General features: G+C 39.2%; 1 long non-coding RNA gene across 2 annotated transcripts in view; it reads left to right on the forward strand.

Annotated features, from left to right (window-relative positions):
- The window catches only part of LOC120403636, a 99140-nt gene that overhangs the window by 37838 nt on the left and 44910 nt on the right, over positions 1-16392 (forward strand). The window contains exon 4 of one of the 2 annotated variants that reach the window (XR_005597631.1): positions 7140-7788. The exons of the other annotated variant lie outside the window; for it this stretch is intronic. This is a non-coding gene — a long non-coding RNA (uncharacterized LOC120403636). Of the gene's footprint in view, positions 1-7139; positions 7789-16392 lie in introns of those variants that run through there. 2 annotated transcript variants of the gene reach the window in all.

The raw sequence follows: 16392 nt of genomic DNA on the forward strand, positions 1-16392 counted from the left end.
AAGTATCACTGTTTTATATTTTTAAAATCTAAGCCATAATTGGGGTGGGGGGGACAAAGGAGGGAAAGCTGTAGTGATTTTAAGAATATCTTCACATTTATCTAAGTAGATACCACATCACTGTTGGGAAAGGCAAATCTTCATTTGCATTTTATTTTATTCTTTTCTAAAACAATCCATCAGCTCAGGGCTCATAAGGCACTACTGGCCTGATGCTTTTAGTGACCCCGAGGCCTCTTTACTCACATGAATAAAGACTATATCCCCAAATAAGCATTTTCAGGAGCAGGTTCCTTTTATGTTAAGTGTCAAAACTGTCATTAATAGCCTACAAATAATCCCAAATATATAAGCTTGAATTTTCTGATTGTTTTTTTTAATGGCTGTTTAGCAAACAAGTTATTTGCGTTATCCGGTTTCTGTACTGTGGTCATATTGTTTTGTGCTGAACTGAGCTGTGTCATTATAGTGACATTCTTAGTGGTTAAGGATAATCTTCATTTAGAATAAGACGTTCAAAATTATATAATATAAAATTTTCTTTATATGGAAATGTTTATACAACATAAACGTTTGCTTAGTAAAGCAGCTCTTTTTCATCTGGATAGTCTCTCTCTATACAGTACATCATACCAGACAATAGACAAAGTGTTTTAGTGGTGGCGGCAGTAGATAAATGGAACACAGCTTCATTTCCCTCCTGCTACAGGAGATATTATCGCACACTTAGCACCAACTGCAGTGTTTAACTCCTACTTATAAATGCACCGTATCTCATTCTTGCCAAATGGACAAACAATGGGTGGTAAATACAGTTTACAGGTTATGGTGGAACAATCCATTTATTCCTTGCCATTTATAATTAGGAGTTATTGGTCTTGTCAGCTGCAGCATAAGGTATCAGGAAATCACTGGTGATAGTATCTTAAGTCATTATTTAAATTAAAATAATAACACTAATAAAGGCATCCTGAAGGTGATGTTAATCCGTTGTATAAAATTCCATGGAGCCTTCATGTAGCGGCCACAATTTGTTTCCTAAAATTAGCTTAATAGTTTTTTCAAGGATTAAAAAAAAATTATTATAAATAGTACGGCTATCTGTGCTTACAGAGTTGTGATCACTCAATCTATTCAAACTTCAAGTGCTTTTGGTTTGAAGGGGAGGCTGAAGACAGCACAATGGAATGCTGTTTCTGTAATATTTATAATTGCTATATAAATATTTCTGTCTAGATTATATTTCAATATTTCCTTCTCAGCATATTCATACTTTAAAATAAAAATGAAAATATCACCCCCTCCAAACACAGTATCTGACTGTGGACTCCTCTCTATTCCTGTTGCATGTTGTTCCAAGTCAATGCTGTATATCCTCAGGAGGCTCTCACCTTCTTGAGCTGGAGGCTTAAGGGTATCTGGGATGGTTCATTCTCTGCTACCTTTTTATGTCAAATGCTTTCGGTCATTCTGCATTCGTGTGAAAATCAAAGGCCAGGTTGGGAATCACAAAGAACAATTATTTGTGTCCTGCTTCTGGCTTCCTCAAAACCTGCAGGATAAACTCGTCAAAGCTGTTCTCTGTTGCATTGTAGCACAGGGTTTAGGACTCGGGACATGGTATGTATGCTTAAGCATAGGTTCAGGGTGTGTGATCTGTGCAATTAAGCATGGACTTCCCTGATGGGCTTGTGAAGCCTTTCTTGTTGATGGCACAAACAACTATGAGATCTGTCTTGCAAAGTATTACATGCCCTTAGCTCCTGTTGTCTTGTTTATCATGAAAATTCAGTATTCTCCTTAATAATAATAATAATAAAAAAATCCGCCTACCAATATTGCATGCTATGGAACAGCCATCTATGGTATTTTTGAAAGACTTATGTCACCGTAGTGTCTATGGGTATGTCTTGACTGAAATAGAACTCCCTCAGCTGGGCCGTGGCAGCTGACTCTGGCTTCTGGGCTATAAAATTGCCATGTAGATGTTCTGGTTTGGGCTGAAACCTGGGCTTTGGGACCCTGTGAGGGGGTAAGATACCAGAGCCTGGGCGCCCACCCAAATCCAAATGTTTACATTGTAATTTATAGCCCCCAAGTCAGTTAATGCAGGCCAGCTAGGGGTGCTGCTTTGCAGTTTAGGCATAGTATGTGTGCCTTAAAGGCTTTATGCACCTTCCATTAAAATCAATAGGAAACTTACCCTTGACTTTAATGTCACCTTGACCAGCCCTGATGGCCCAGATTCAGGAAAGCACTTCAGCATGTGTTTGACTTCAATGACACAACTTAGACATGTGTGTAAGTGCTTTCCTGAATAGGGATACTTTCTTGAATCAGACCTAAGTGATCATCCACATGGCCAGTGAACCTATGTTACATAGCTTGAGTGATCATAGTGGTGCTGATCTTAGAGTTCCTTGGCGGATAAAATGCAGAGTCAGTAGATGATACATTTTTACACATTTAAATCTGCCCAGGAAATGTTTTGGAAAAACACAGAGGCTTAGCTCACTAAGTGAATTTGTACAAATGGGCATTTAAAGTTGAAGAAGACTGGAAAATGAAAATAACCCTACATTACACTGATGTACTCAGGTTGGCTTGTTAACTTTTTGACTTCTCAGGTTCTGTAGCTGGTATGTATGCAGATACAGAAATAAGCCCTGGTATGACACTTGATGTACATCATGCTTCCTTGGGGTACCTATGGTTGCGAGGCACCTTGCTACTACCTGTCGTTAGCATGAGGAAGCCTTGTCTATACCTGATGGGTCAACTCACCACTCTACTGGCTATTGGCAACATATGCACTGCCCTCCAGGCCTATGCAGGCTCTGTTCTCTCTACAGGTTAGTGATGCATACACTCAAACCATTGAGCCCTTTGAGCATGTCCCTGGAATGATCAGCTCTTGGTCCAGGAGACACAGAATTCAGATTCACTGCTTCCAAAGGAACAGTACGCACCTGTGGGGGCTTTTTCAGATCAGTGCTCTGCTTAACATGCAGTACTTAACTATATTTTAGTGAAGTTTATTTAACAAAGTATAGAGAATCAAGAATTAGCAAGCTAAAGAGCATGCTTAATCTTCTCAGAGAACGATCCTGGGGGTACTCCAGGACCACCAGATATACCCTCCAAATCCATTCTTTACTCGTAAATAAGATGGTCCCTTGCTGGCTATTTTTGTTTTGTTTTGTTTTTTTAACTGCAGATCTTTTCTCATGAATTCACAATTTATTTATTAGCATCAGGCTCAGGAATGCAAATAGGTGTTTTGTGTGTCTTGAAATATAAAATAACCAGCCAGAAATGTGTGTCTAGTACCCTCTTCCTGTTTATCACTTTCTGGCAACCTGTTTTAACTCCCATATTTTAAGAATGTAGTTTTCAGTATGGATTCATAACTCCTTAAATATTATCTGTACATAGATCTTGCAATGATTTGGATAACCAGTGTGTTACTGGCTGCCACTCTTCGGCATGCTCTTATGTAGACATCAGATCCAGGGGATCCCTTTAAACCACTATGTAGTTTACACCATCTGCCAGTTGGCACCAAGGGGGTCACAGTACATCTGTGTACCTGCATGCTGGAAAGATTTGCTATCCACTCCATTCCCAGTGGGGCCCCTCCCCACAGATAAAAAGCTTCAGTTGCAACATCCAGCCTAAATGGGTCCATTGCAAAGTCTACTCGGGGTGACTTTTTAGGTTTCGCCACACACAAAGGATAAAATTTACAATATTTCTCACCACTTCATTGATGGAGGCAGTGTCAGCTTGGAATGAAGTGAGGGGAAAAAATGTTGAATGTTCATGAATTCCAGGAAGCCCAGTTAAGGGATTAGATGCAAATCTCCAGAATGGTTCCTGACTGGCCAATTCAGTACAAGAAGTTTTAATGCTAAAAGCACAATTAACATGCTGTAGATGAAATTGTGACCATATAACAGAGAGAGGTTTTCTGAGTTACAGGGTGACAGGAGGGAAGCCAATGGGAAAAATGAGGGATTGACAGAAAGAAGGTGAAAATTGGGGCCATATTGTATTACTTTAATGAGCAACACTGGTCATGCTTCATGATAGCCTCTTAGATATCTTATCACTCCAGAAAAGAGTGGTGGTGATGAAGTTTCACAGGAAGAGGAAGTTTTCCCTTCCTGCCCCACCCATATGGAAGCAGTTTTGTACAGTTCTGATGCATTCATCGGCAAGTGTCTTGATACCAATGTCATTGGAACTTTGGGAATTATTAAACAATTATGAAACACAGACCTTAAAATTATTTGAATGCTAACTTAAGTGGGTACAACCAAGAAAACTCTAATTCAAGGTGGTGACTTCCTTTTCAATCCTTCCTCTCGACTGCTGCACCTTTAGTACAGAAGAACACCTAATTGTGTGAGATTCCTCCAGGAGCTAAAGATAAAGGGTTGAGTGATGGACAGAGTTGCATCCTTTAGTATGTATTTCCTTTCATTTTTCAGATTAGTCATCTTGTTTTAGTGTTATTTTTCTATGTAATTCTCTGTAAGTGATGGAGGTTAATTGCCTCTCTGTTCCTGCTTGCAGCAGTGCCAAAAAAGGACTCCTTTGCAGATCTTAGTATAAATGCACGTTGTTGTTTGTTGAAGATTAGATTTGACATTAATAAACTACTAACCATTTTTTAAGTCAGATGGAAAACAATAGGTGGTTGTTGCTTATCATGTTCAATCCAGAACAGTGGCAGAAAGATGCCAAACAACCCAGTAGGTGGAAAATGGAGAGTACGCAATATAAGTATTCCAGTTTGCACTACTTTTTTTTGTGCAACTCCCATTTCCAAGTTCAGCTGCAGCAACAAATTAGTTGTTGTCCTGTTTGAAAGACACTCTATTACATCTATAAATGCACAGTATTTGGCAAACAAAGAAGTGATCTCAACAGGACTAGCTTGTCTTCCAATATTCTTGAGTTTTAAATCATTACAACTAGGCAAGCATTAAAGCCACCATGGTGTTAAACAGTGCTAAATTGCAAGTACTCCACCAGCCACAGATCTTTCTCTCCTGCATCATTGGATGGGACTTGGCCTGTTCATGGAGGATGCTAAACATGCTCAACTCCTGTTGACCTAGAAAGATCAGGCCCTTGTCAGGAAGGATGATAGAAAATTCAGATTACATATGAGATTTTCAGATGGCAGATGATCTGTGCAGGTACTTAGGCCAACTACCTAAATCCTTGTTTAATCACCAAAATAAGTGGCTTGGTTTTCAAAGAGGTTGAACATCTGTTGCTCCTCTTGCTTTCTTTTAAGGAGGGATGATATAAATGTAGGTATCACACTATCTGGAGTGGTTCATGACCAAGAGTGCCAACCTCAAACTGGTGGTAGGTTCTATAATGAAATTGTAGCATTCTGGAAGTTCCCCTTTGTTACTGGGTTAGTAATGGAGTCACAGACAGTCCCCTTAGACATCTGGACGCTCAGGCAAGCTGTACTTATTGATAAATGGTCACTTACACCAAAGATCACAAAATATTCAGTTTGCTTCCATCCTCAAGAGACCAGTTCCTTATCCCAGATTAATTTTTACTTTAGATCTCACACCAGAAAGAATGCTGGTAGCCAATCCTGTAATAAACTAAAGGTTTATTTATTAGGAAAAATAAATAAGTTATTTATGGGTTAAAGCAGGCAGCAAGTACACACAAGTGAGTTCAGTCTCTGGTTTCAACAGGTGACAAATGTAATCTGTCAGCACTGAATGTCTTTTCAGGGCTAACCCATGCCAAGCAGTATGGGGATCTCTACGCTTACATTTAGGAATCCTTTCCCTTGGAATCCAGACAGGATAAAAGAGCCCCAGTTTCTCCATCAGGGATTTTTATCCCTTCCACCTCAGAGTCCAAAATTTATTGGATGAGCTCATGCATAAGTTTCTCATTCCTGGAGGGAGTTAGAAATGCAGTTAACAGGGCCTCTCTCCTTTGATGCTACACAATATCTCAGTTACCTCCAATGGGCCATTCTTGTATGCAGTGTGAGAACTTGACCTCATCAATGTTTTTTTCCTGTTTCTTGAGTTACACAATTACAGAGGTTTATAATGCAAATACTCAACATAACTTTATACCATGGGTTATAGAGGTTATAAGTGAGATTAATTCATGCAGCATCCTACTAGCATTTTATAAAGTTTAAACACATTCTTAACAACTTAACATCTAATATCTATTTTGATGATGCTAACACACAGGTAAGCAAGACTGGTTTCCAGCTGTGCATCTTTAAGTGTTCATTGTGGCCTTGGCATGAGCGGCACCTGGTCTGCCAGCATCACAATAGGGTTCCAACAAAAATAACCTACAGGCTCTTAATATTCTTGTCCTTAAACTGTTGACTTATTCAGTGCATGAGATTTAGTAAGGAAATAAAAGCTCATGAGTAGTGGGGAGAGACCCTGGTGTGTGAATGGGTTTGTTTACTGTGCATCTCAAAGAAAGCTGCATGTCTTGTTTATTTTGACCTTACTGGCACTGGAAGAGAAGCAAATAGGCAAACTACTTAAGGGCAGCTCATACTAATGGGCCCACTGCCAAGTGGAGACCAGCTTCCTTTGGAGCTGTACCAACCTTGAATGTATATGGCAATGCCTGTGTAGCACAGAAAGAAAAAATGCATTTTCTTTGCCAGATTTCCTGCTGTAACCAAATGAATATTTTCCCTCCTCTGTGTTGCTCCATGTTCTGTCTTTTTAACAGCTTCATTTCCTTTCTTTTTAACGTATCTACGAACAAAATGCTTTCCATCATTTCAGACTATTTTTATCCTGTTATCATAGTTATTTCCTTCAGTAAATAGTTTCCTGGCATTGCTGCTGGAGCATACCGCTGGGAGCTGGAATACACATTAGGGTACAATAGGTGCTGCGTGTGTGGGAGGTGTGAGCCAGAGCAATAACAGTGCGTTTCTTTTTGGCTGCTTTGTATAGAACAGCTCCCACATCTGCATGATGATGCTAATTTTAATTTTAAAATTACAACCTTTAAGAAAGCAAAAGATATTTATAAAGTCAAAGGTGACAAAGCCAATCATTCCAGGGTGCCAAAATAGCTTTGAAATCATCCTTTGTTTTATTTTTCAGGGGCTTCTTTCATGGAGAGTATCCCGCTCCTAATCACTTGGTAGTGGGGACTACACAACATGGAACCATTATTAAAATTTCAAGTCTGTAAATATGATGATTTAACAAATAAAACCAATATGGGGGGTCCAGTCACAAAAAAGTGGAGAAAGAAAATGGGGAATGAATATAGAAACTATAGTGGCTATAGATCTTGCACTCCTGTAGCAAGCGGGACTTTATATGCCAGTTTAACCATGCACTATTTGTTATATTAAACGTACAGTTTAACTTTAGTCTTTCCAGTGGAATCAGATCAGTGTTTCTCTACACCATCCCATGCATGAGAAAAATAGTAATTTTCACATGTCCCCTTGATGAGATTATTCCAGGGAGTTCAGCGAAGAAACAGTTCTGCTTTCTCACTTAGCCATAACGGATTTATGAGCACAACTCCCATTACCTTTAATGGGAGTGTGTGGGGCGGGAGTTACCTCAATAACTCTCTCACATCACTGGAATTATTGATCCCCCTAGTCTTGTTTAGCAAGACTGTTCTATAAAATGTGTGACCCTTGTCCTGGGCTATATACTAGCTCAATAAATTAATTTTTAACAGAGCAAATATTGATTTAATGAATATATAGTATATATAACACTCATTTGTGGGGGAGGAAGGTGTAGGAGCAGGTTCTAAATTGATCACTTCAAAGAAGCTTGCTTAGATTATTAGAATAAATATTCTTAAAATTTACCTTAATTGATGTGACTTTCTGACTCAGGATGTTTATATAATTTGTTAGTACTACAGTCTGTTCTGCCAGCCACTTAGTACTACAAATTTTATGCAGCTGATCTTAAAATATAAAATTAGTGTTGACTCTTTTAACAAATAAATAAATAAATAAAAATCAATGATTTCTGGCCCAGAGGGTGAGCAAGGATTTCATTTTAGATCCCAAATCGGTGCTAGTTAATGAGCTGGTAAGTCTTTTTTTTAAATTTAAGTTGAATTCAGTGCTGATGAATAATGCCAGATTTGTAGCACTAGGGACTGAAGATCTGTCCACACAAAGCGGTGGCTCTGTCAGCTTCCCCTCCAATGCTCTGCTAATGTGCCTCAGCCTTGTTATGGAGTAGTTTTATGCTTCCTCCCTATTCATGCCTTATTGCGTTGTCTCTCTCCTGGCATAAAAAGTTAAGGCTTAACATCTCATTTTTGTCTGATCAGATCAGATTCTGGGGCCCATACTATTGTTTCTTCATTTTTACCTCTGCTTGATTTTTAAACTTGTTTTTTGGTGTTGAAACTATGTGTTAAAATCCTCTGAGTGTAAATGCATGTGTTACTAATCCTGGTTTTAAAAAAAGAGGATGATGATACTTCAATGGAACCGTCTGGAATCCAGCTTTACTGCCATTTGCCTCATTATCTTTCTCTTTAGTTTTTAGAATTCTATTGCTTGCAATGCATTAATATGTTAAATATACAAGCCTTAATATTGTCCTGACATTTTCACTTACAACACAGTAGTGGCTTTGATGGATCATGTTTTGCAAAATACTGCTCTATTATAATTGGCAGTTTCTAACAGATAATTGTGAGTGCGGGTACTAAGGGGGGGGGCATTTTATCCCATCATGTGCTATTCAGAAAATCTTAGCAGGTGGGCTAGGGTCAAGTCCCTGTCCTTTTCTATTGATCTTTCTTTTATGTAAGCAAGTACTGCTTAAGTAAAACAAAGACTCAGCTGGCTTGTGTTAGTGAAGTTGCCCCTTCGGCTTTAGTTTCCCTCTCGTGGCTCCTGCTTTTGGAACTTAAAATATAGACTCTAGCTCCAATAGCAACTCAGTATAATTTATTAATCACATGTGCAGAGTATTATAGATCTATGAAGAAGTGCATGATGCCATTAGGATTTGACATGGGCCATAACTGATATTCAAACTCCTTTGAATTCTCATTAAATAAATGGACCCAAAAGCGCACAAAAAAATCCCCAAACAAAAATACAATTCATAAGATTAACACCATTTATAGATGTGCTGTTGATACCATTGATATTGAAAACAATTGGCCTGTTAATGGAAAAATGATTAGTCTTTTGCAAAATATCAATTTTTAGTACACACAAACGTCACCAGCACATAGGACTCTGTTTGGAATTTTGATTCCTGAGCTTTGTATGAAAGGAGAGAAGGGCTGAATTGGGGATGGGATGGAACGTTGGCTCTGAGGTCTAGAGAACTTAGCTGAAGTTTGCTCTCGGAGGGAGAGCTGAACACCAAAGCTTGGGCCTCTCTGTATAATGGCACTATCCCGAGCTCTCTGGAACTGAACCTCCTGGATCTTTGGCAAACTTCTGATTCAGATCCGATTCTGCGTCTGAACTTCATGACTTGGGCTCATCTTTCCAGATGAAACAGAGAGCTTGAACTTGCAGTTGTGATGGAGACAAAGCTTCCATTGATATCTGTATACAATGAGGCCAATGAGAGTTTGGCTCTGTGTGGTGTCTGCGGGGTGTGGGGCAGAATATGTTCTTTAAAAATAAAACAAAAAACCCCAGCAGCAGCTTTGGAAAACTCAGGCAACACAACATGTTGTACTTGTTTTCATGCAGTGCCCTAGTGAACACACCCTTTTTCAAAAACACTAGAGTTAGATGTAATGATAATTAAACTAATCTAACGGAATACATTGTTTTGCCACAGATATTGCAGATCCAGTGGTGTTTTTAAAACTATTTGCAAAAGCATTTTGGAAACTGTCCTTTTAAATATGCCTGCCCACCCCTAAGCAGCATCCCTTTCATTTGCAAATTTAAATTAGAGAATGTTGGCATATTTAGCTGCCCTCTAATGGGATTCTCTTCCAAAAGAGATCTGCCTGCCAGACTCAATAATCGTTTTAAAATCCAAATTGAGGACCTTTCCTCTCAATGTATGGTTGTAGCTTTTTGCTGTGTTTCAGTGAGCTTTTAATGTTGTGGAACAGTGATGCTCTGCGTTATTGAATTTTGTTATGTGAATTGTGGACCAAATTCTGCCACCATCTCTCACTGTCAGTAGTACCATATTTCTTCAATAGTTCAATTGATTTAAAAGTATAAGTATTGGTTATGGTGAGTAAGGGTGTCATAATCTAGCCTTAAATAAATGTTACAGCAAAGGGCAAATAAAAGATTTTAAAGAAAATCCATTATGGAATCAGAATAGGCTAATGTATCAAGCTGATAGCCCTTATAGTCCAGTATTTTGTCTCTAGCAGTAGCCAATACCAGATTTTCAGAGAAAGGGGTAAGGCATTAGACATGCAAAGTTATGCCTCCTGGGCAAGAGAAACTGAGAAGCTAGCCTCAACAGATTCATTTCCTTCCCCAAAGAAAAGAAGCAAAGGGTTCAGGGATCCTCTTTAGACTTCAAGCAGGTCGCATGAACGTCCGTGGGAGCATGTGAGAATCTTCAGTATAACAGGGAGTCTGAAGATCTTATTTCATGATGGGTCACTATAAAGAGAGACCAAAGCATCCTAGATACCATATCACATGAGTATATAACTGAATTCAGTGTCAAAGAGTCTGATCAATTTTTACATTCAGATGTCCTCCTCTAACCCATCCAAACAGCAGGGAAATCAATATACTTGTAACTACTTTTTGTAATTCAAATCCCTTATTCTCATGCTGGAGGACTAAAAGAAACAAAGAAATTTACTCAATCTATTTCACTGTCCCAAAAGAAAAATACTACCTGAATTTGATTACATTAGTGCTTGTAAAGTGCAGAGGATCAGAAGATTAATCTGTGGCCCAATTAGTAAGACTTGGTCTTTGTTACTTCCATTACACTGTTGCTAAAATATTTGGAAATTGCCAAATGTGCTGGTTTTGTACAATGACAATGTATAAGAATGGGTGTGAGGAACTGACTTGAGAGAAAAGTTCAGCTCTGAAAAAAGTGACATATTTAAGAGTGCCAAATAGACCGGTAAGCTTCAAGGTAAGAAGGGACCATTTTGATGATCTAGTCTACTCAAATACTTGGGATTAGCTGGATTGTCTTTCCCTTGTGGGTTTTCAGCAGAATAAACTGCCCAAAACTCAACCTGAAGGCCAAATGCAACCTATGGAGCTCTAAAATGTGGTGCACCATGACTTTTGCTTGAAGTCTCTTGAGGAAGAGAATGCTGCTAGCCTACAGATGTTTGTTGTTGATGGAATTACACAGCAATCTGTTTCATTTCATGTCTGAAAGTAACTACAAGTTCAAGCAATTGTGATGATTGTGGTGAATTTAGTTTTGATAAAAATTTCATAAATTGTGTGATCCTTGAACTTCTTGCTGCTTTCCAAAAGATCCCTTCGTAGTATGAAGCACGGGCTTGATTTAAGCCTGTAAATTCAGATTGAACGTTATAACTCTTGCTTACTTCCCAATTTGCTAATCTGCTTCTAGCTGATTCTAATTTAAAAACTAGAGCCATATAGATAATAATTATTAACTCACAGAACCATCTAGAAGGTCTCGTTTTTAATGAGCTTTTGTTAGCATTTAATTGTACTCTATTGCTATGATAATTACTGAGTCCAGAAACAATCAACCATGTTGTGAAAATGAATCTTTGGTAGCGGAAAGGCTGAAATCAAATAAAGCAGTGCCTGCTAGATAGTACTTGGCATTTCGCTGCAGTGACCTCCTGACCAAAAGATAAGGTGCTGCAATCGTAGAGATTGCTTTAGAGGGGGATAAAAGGACTTTTTAAAAAGTCTGGGTAAGTAGGTGAATCAGTCTGATAAGAGGTGGTGGTGCAGAAAGGTAGTAGATATTTCAGAGATAAAAATGGGGAAAGACTCTTGGGCCTGGTATACTGACTGATACCTTAGTGCCTCTTACACCTCCTCAGTAGTGCAAAGCAGCTTTAAACCCAGTTGAACTGGCCATGTAATGATTTTCCCTCCGTAGGGGCCTCCATGGATATCACAGAGCCTGTAATTCACGCTGTAGATCAGACTGGCACTTGAACATCCCCAAGATTGGGGGAACACACAGGTGGTTTTGAGCCACCTTTGTGTGGACCTTTAATCCTCCCCCACACCCAGACGCACTGAGTGCTCCTCAGCCACATCTGTGGAACTGCCCCATAATCTTTAATTTTTCCAATCTCAGATCTCAGTGGGATTTATTTCAGGTGACTGACAGCAGTATTCACAGTCTCTCTCTTCCAGAGAATCTGTTTATAATCTCAAATATCTAGGTATTTTGTGATATAGGCTGGTGCATATGCTGTACAACACACACAATTTTTGTATCTGAGATTGGGCGTTAAATGTTACTATACTGAGTTGTTACTTTTGTAAAACTTCAACCAGAAATGCATTCTGCTTCAAAGTATGGCCACTCATTTCCACATGATGAAAGACTTCAGGCTAAAGAGACGAAAGAGCCTAATTAGCTAGCAAAACTTCAGTGAATCTGCATATTTGTTTCTTTCATTTTAGTTTCATCATTAATCCCACTTTTAACTCTAATTGCTCAAATGGTTGTAGCTTGTGGGGCCTAACAATTACAGACTTTCTTATTGTTGTGCATTAACATAGTTCTCTTATCTGTGCTATAATATGAAAATGACACTTATTCAAAAGGAAGTTGATATTAGTTGTATCATAAAGAATTGTGATCACATTGTTTGAAATGTTTATTTTAAAATTATATTCATCAGTGAGATTGTACAGTAAAACCTTTGACATCTTTTCTAGCTGCAATATACCAGTTTTTTTTCATTTTGCCACAGTTTGGTGATCTTACATGTTCTGAGATAAACTTATTTGATTGGAAGTTACATATTGGGATGTAAGTTATTTTTAAAAGTGTCATAGTAATAGATTTTGAGGCCAGAAGTGACCACTGGATCATCTAGTCTGATCTCCTGTATAATACAGGCCACTTGATTTAACTCCATTACTCTTGTATTGAGCCTAATAACTTGTGTTTTACTAAAACATATCTTCCAGAATGGCGTCCAGTCTTCAAGATTTCAGGAGTTGGAGAATCCACCATTTCCCTTGGTAGTTTGTTCCAAAGGTTAATCACCCTCATTATTAAAAAATGTGCCTTATTTCTCATTTGAATTTGTCTGGCTTTAACTTCCAGCCATTTAAGTTCTTATTCACTGCTAGACGAAAGAGCCTTTTAGTACCCAGTATTTTCTCCCCGTGAAGGTACTTCTACAGTGCAATCAAGTTGCACCAATTTGGAGCTGATCTACTGTGCAAAAGGAGTCTATCTTCACTAAGGCCCACTCCAACTTCCAGTGAAGTCAAACCCTTGAGTGACATAAGTTTTATGCCGCCATAGGCCATAGTGTAGACTTAGCCTTAGTTATCCAGTGGCTGGAAAGTATGAGTCTTACTGGAATAGGCAGCATGGTCAGTCAGAGGGTGTTTCAGAGGCCAAAGTTCCACTGGCAATTAGCTGCTGACAGTGACTACATAAGTGTTGTTGCCAAAGCAGCTACACCGTTACTTTAATTCACACCCATAACACTGCAGACAGTGACATCCTCACTACTCCTGGCAGCACACTCTGACTAACAGGAGGCTTTCAGCAGGGCACTAAACTAGTCTCTTCATGTTACCTTTCCTTGTGTGGTGGCCTGAACAGCTGCAAACGTTGCTTTTCCTTGTCTCTTTGGGCTCAGCTGCCAGTCTGTCAGAATTGCCATCTGCTATATCAGCAAACTGTTTTCGTGTTTAGCTGTGCAAGCTGCGTTGTAAAGCATCCCTAGGTTGTAGTCAAATTCCAGTTCCACTTTCACAAACACCTTTTAGAACCTAATTTATGCAGGATCAAGACCTTATTTTGCCTCACTGAATCCTAATTTTGATGTTCACCCTTGACGGTGTCTAAATTTGAGCTGCACCCATTTGCACTTGCATTTCTGAGTTTGACCCATTACCTCTAGATGTTCTTGAAACACATTAGCACCAGCAATGTTCAGTGTGGTCATTCACTTCATTATTAGATTCTGAGTTTATTTAAATTGACACTTACTGGAACTAGGTTGCCCTGGTTAATGTAAGAGATTACTGGCAAAGAGTTAAGCTGGGTGTGTGTGTGGGAGGGTATTCTACCATTATGACATTTTGGGGTGCAATCCAGACCAGTGAAGGGCTGTCCTCCCTAGAGTGCCTCACAGTGCTTTGCTGCTATAGCTCCCAACCTGTGCTCCTCACAAACAGAGGGCAGGTCATACCCTGATAGCCACAGTGATGATTCAGCAGCTGACCCCAGCAGCCTGTCAGCACTTCAAGAAGCCTTGGTCACTAATGGCAGGGTGACCCCAACACCCTCCCACTTCTGGATTCCCCCCCCACAAAGGACAATTATCTCCTATATCTTACATTTGATGCTCCTGTTACACCCCAGAATGATATTAACATTTTTAGCAGCTCGTATTCAATTTGTGATCCACTGTAGCTGTCAGACCCTTTTCAGCAAAACTACCATCCAGCCAGTTATTCCCTATTTTGTAGTTGTGCATTTGATTTTTGCCTGCCTAAGTGTAGTACTTTACACTTGTCTTTACAGAATTTCATCTTGTTGATTTCAGACCAATTTTCCAATTTGTCAAGGTCACTTTGAATTCCAACCCCTCCCAGCTTGGTGTCATCACAGATTTTATAAGCATACTCTCAATTCCATTATCCAAGTCATTAGTGAAAATATTGAATCTAGGACTGATCTTTCAGGACCCCCTTAGCCACATCCTGACAGTTTGACAGGGAACTCTTTATAGCTACTGTTTGATTACTCTTTCAGTGAAGTGATAGGGTAAAAATGCAGAGGTGATCTAGCTCGTCTTTTCCAGTGCTACTATGTGCAATTCCTTTTTTCTCATCGTCAGACAATTTGCTGAGTATTATCCCAAAATGTGAAAGAACAGCAATTGATTAAAACATCAACTTTATATAATTTCATGTCTAAAAATTATTCTGAATGTTTGTGACTTCTCTGAATTCAGAACGTGTAAGAATTGCTCTGTCAACGAAGGACAGCTTTGTACAATATAGTCATTAGTTCTAGCACGTTGACTTGCAATCATTACTCACATGAAGGGTGCCAATGGGTTTTAATGGGATTACTGGCATGACTAATGGTGGCAGGACTGGTCTCTCAACTTCCACTTAAAGGCTGAGGTTTTAACAGAACTCTTCAGTTCATTTGTAAATAACATGAAATCCCATTACCAGTGGGGAAGTGGATGCTCTTGAAACATTTTTGTGGCTCAAGACCTCAGAGGAAGTGGTTTATGCCACTATCTAAGCTTATGTATGCTATTTAACATTAGTAATAGCCAAAGATATCTAAAAACCAAGGTCATTTTGTCTATTACAGGCTATCAACTTTCACACCCTGCTATCTTTAAATTCTATTGGTTGTAAATTTATTTCTGGAGTTCTTAAGCTGTGATACTTTCTTTGGGTATCTTTTGCCTCAGTGCGGTGTAATGAATCAGGGTGTAATGAAAAGCCAAACTCACAATAATTTTGATTCTGTTTTAAAAGTGAACTGTGAAACTCCTTAGGACCTAAGTGGTCTGGCAGAAGGTCAAACAAATTCAGGTTGCTCTGAATTTTAAAAAATCCTGACACTTTTTTTTAAGTCATACAAAATGCTAAATTAAGGGAGCATTAAGGTAATAACAAGGTTAATCTCTCAAATGTCAGGAAATGTCACCGATAAGATTTCACAATTGAACAGATTGGGCTTTCAGTTCTCAGCTCTGCTTCTTTCTTTGCTTCTGACTACCAGTGTAATGCTAGGCTGGAGGGAGACTCCTAGCTCCGCTTGGGATTCACCGCTACGTATCCTCTCCAGGAGTTGGGCAGCTAAGCCAGGACAGCCCTTTCTCACAAAGAACAAAAAAGAGGTTGTGATGCTGCCTCCCCTCTTTAACCCCAATAGCAAGTGATCTGAGGATGTGGGAAAGCCAGTTTCAAATTCCCATTCTGCCTGAATCCAGGTCTCCCATCTCCCAGGTTGGCCATAACCACCAGGCTACGGGGTGGGTGTGTCTTCTGCTGAAGTTGCTGCACTTTGTATAAAACATTTAAACATTCATTGGAACAGGGACTAGAACCTGAGTCACCCAGGTGAAGGTACTAATCACTAGCTTATAGAGTCACTCTCACTCTATCTGGCCCAATGAATATTTAAGTATTTCATATGAAGTGGAATAGCTTCAGCAGACAATATTGAGAGAGACACCCTA

Source organism: Mauremys reevesii, linkage group 4 (assembly GCF_016161935.1).
Source record: "Mauremys reevesii isolate NIE-2019 linkage group 4, ASM1616193v1, whole genome shotgun sequence".
NCBI lineage: Eukaryota > Metazoa > Chordata > Testudines > Geoemydidae > Mauremys > Mauremys reevesii.